Source organism: Phyllostomus discolor, chromosome X (genome assembly GCF_004126475.2).
Source record: "Phyllostomus discolor isolate MPI-MPIP mPhyDis1 chromosome X, mPhyDis1.pri.v3, whole genome shotgun sequence".
NCBI classification, from domain to species: domain Eukaryota; kingdom Metazoa; phylum Chordata; class Mammalia; order Chiroptera; family Phyllostomidae; genus Phyllostomus; species Phyllostomus discolor.
In genome coordinates, this window is record NC_050198.1 from 21,963,259 (window position 1) to 21,966,695 (window position 3,437).

Sequence of the window (3,437 nt, forward strand, 5' to 3'; positions counted from 1 at the left end):
AAAAAGGAAATACCTCTGGCTTGTGTGGCTCAGCGGATAGAGTGCTGGCCTGTGAACCAAAGGGTCCCAGTTTGATTCCCAGTCATGACACATGCTTGGGTTTCAGGCCAGGTCCCCAGTAGGGGGTGCTCTAGAGACAACCACACATTGATGTTTCTCTCCCAATCTTTCTCCCTCCCTTCCCCTCTCTCTAAAAATAAATAAATAAAATCCATTTAAAAAAAAAAACATTTTAAAACACAGTGATCAAATTTGTTGCTCTGTATCTACATTTTTATTTGTTCCTGGTTTTATTAGTTGCTGTACAACATGTAGTCAATGAAAGATTCAGAGAAACAATTATACAATTAAATTATGTCAAGGCCTGTTAGTTCTAGACCAGCAGTGTCCAAAAAAAATTTCAATGACAGGTTGTTGGAGAAGGAGAAAGGAAAGCACAAGGAGCTCCTGCAGTGTAGGAGCCTGGGACATGGGGCTGTGCCCCATCATGCCACCCCACCACTGGCTCCTGTGTCTTTTCAGTCCTTCCAACAGCCTGTTAAAACATGGTGGTTTACTATGAAGTTCTAGGCGTGCAGACTTGCCTCAGCTGAGGATATTAAAAAAGCATACCGGAAACTGGCACTGAAGTGTCATCCAGGTAAAAATGCAGAGAAAAAAGTAGAAGCAGAGAGAAAACTCAACAGTAGCCGAGGCATATGAGGTGCTATCTGATGCTAAAAAAAATGGGACATTTATGACAAATACAGCAAACAAGGATTAAATGGTGGAGGTGGAGGTGGAAGTCATTTTGACATACTGTTTGAATTCGGCTTCACATTCTAGAACCCAGATGATGTGTTCAGGGAATTGTTTGGTGGAAGGGACCTGTTTTCATTAGTCTTTCTCAAAGACCCACTTGACAACTTCTTTAGGAAACAGAGGAGTCCCCCGTGGGAGCTGAAGCTTTGGCACAGGCTCCTTTTTCTCTGCCTTCAGTGATTTACATCTTTTGGAGGAGTGTTTTCTTCTTTTGATACAGGATTTACTTCCTTCAGGTCATTAGACCATCTGGGCCTCACTTCATTCTCTTTCACTACAATTGGTAGTAGTGGGATGGGTAAATTTAAATTCATTTCAACTTCTATCAAAATAGTTAATGGCAGAGAAATCACTACAAAGAGAATTAGTGAGAATGGTCAAGAAAGAATAGAAGTTGAAGAAGATGGCCAGTTAAAGTGTTCAATGATAAATGGTAAGGAGCAGCTGCTATGCTCACATAACATGTAATTCAACACACACAAGTAACAGGAATGATTAATGTAACAAGCATCATTTCAGGATTAATAGGAACATTTTTTGAAGATATCAAATGAACTCAACTTTCATTATAACTGTACCTAAAGTATTTATATACAGCTCACTGAAGCCCTGTTTGTAATAAATTTTCCTTCTTTTCTTGGGACCACATGATGGGACCTTTTTTGTTTTGGTCTTTAAAATTGTTGCTAGTCTCCGTATGCACTTTGTTTTTTATTAAATGTAGTCCAATGTGTCCATGACTTCCATACACTAACAACAACATGGACCTGCTTTTCCATTGTGTTTGAAATGTGAGCCAAATAGTGTCAGCCTGCTGTGAAGTTAACATTGCCAAGATGAATCTTCAATAAAAATAATTTAAAATTTTTTGCAGTATTTAGTAGTGAGATGTATTAATGTATCAATGGTAGTACATTTCTGGATTAATATAAATTGAGAATGTTTTCTAGTTGTGCATGAGTGCTGGCTACTGAGTAAATTTTGACAATTGTTTAAATACGTAATGTTAATACTTTTTTCTTCCTTTTTTAAGATTTTTTATTTCTTTATTTTTTAGAGAGGAGAAGGAGAGAGAAAGGGAGAGAAACATCAATGTGTGGTTGTCTCTCACATGTCCCCTACCAGGGACCTGGCCTGCAACCCACGTATGTGCCCTGACTGGGAATCCAACTGGCAACTCTTTGGTTCTCAGGCCAGCATTCAATCCACTGAGCCACACCAACCAGAGCTATAATGTTAATCTTAACTTTGAGGATTGAGCAAAAAGGAAAAAGGACTTGTGGACTTGGACAACGGTGCGGGAATTGCTGGGGGGGAGGGGAGTATAAGAGGGCTAAATGGAAAAAATACAATAAAGATTAAATAAAAAAAGAAAAGCTAGTAAATTGAGTCTTTGTCATATGCTTAAAAAGGAAATAAAAAAAGAAAAAAATCGCAGTGATAAAAAAAATGTGTTCTACATCTGTGGTGTCTACTATAGAAGCCAACAGCCACCTGAGGCTGATCACTAGATATGTGGTGAGTGCTATGGGGACATTAAATTTTAAATTTTATTTAAATTTAATTAATTTAAATGTAAAAAAGCCACTTGTGGCTAGGAGCCACCGTATTGTAAATACTGGTTTAGACCTATTGTTTTGAATAATCAAACATACTAATGTTTTGTTTTTGGACCAATCTAAATTCAAATACTACTTCTGTTACTACCACCATGAGACTTTAGGTGGGGTACTTGGTTTTTCTAATCCTCAACATACTCATCTCTAGAATGAAGGATGAGAAAAGATACTTCTTAATCTTGATGTGAGTATTGTATTATATTAATGAATGCACACCACCTATTACAAACCCTGACAGTAGTTGATATTCAAGAAATGTTGGTCTCCTTCCCAGACATCTGTGATCATCTTGAAATCATGCGACCTTCAAAGAAGGATTGGATGAAAAAACTCAGATGACTTAGTAAAATCTGCCTTGCATTTCAAACAGCAGTTCCAAGGACCTAGCTGCAGGTCAGCAGCACCACCATTGCTGCTTCCCATAGCTCAAACTCCAGAGAAATATTGATGTCCATGTTTCCAAAAATAAATACACATTCAAACACCAGCTCAGCCCTTATAAATATAGAAAAAGACTACCTACCCACATCCAATTGTTTGTCTTATTTCTTAGAATCAAGTTTATACATTTATCTTTAGAGAAAAGGATGCATTATTTATTTCTTTGATCAGTGACTAATTCTTCAGTTTTTTCCCCCATGGTATGAATATGATATTATTATATTATATATTACTGAAACTTTGTATTGTCTCTCAACATTTTTTACTTTTGTGTGTTTTTAACATGTCCTAAGATATGAGCAGAAACCTTGATAAATCTACAGTCTTTGGAAAATGGAATTCTTACTTTCAACTGAAATGGGCTGAATGTATCCCTCCCAAAATTTCTATGTTGAAGTCCTGTGTCTCAGTACCTCAGAATTTGACTGTATTTGGAAACAGGGTCTTTAATGGGGCAATTAAATTAAAATGAGGTGATGAGGGTTGGTCCTAATTCAATCTGGTTGATGTCTTTATATGAAGAAATTAGAATACAGATATACACAGAGGAAAGGCCTTGGGAAGACAAAGGAAAAG

General features: G+C 37.0%; 1 pseudogene; it reads left to right on the forward strand.

The window, feature by feature from the left end:
• The first annotated feature begins 297 nt into the window (after positions 1-297).
• On the forward strand, positions 298-1,441 carry LOC114505666 (annotated as a pseudogene).
• The last annotated feature ends 1,996 nt before the right edge of the window (positions 1,442-3,437 follow it).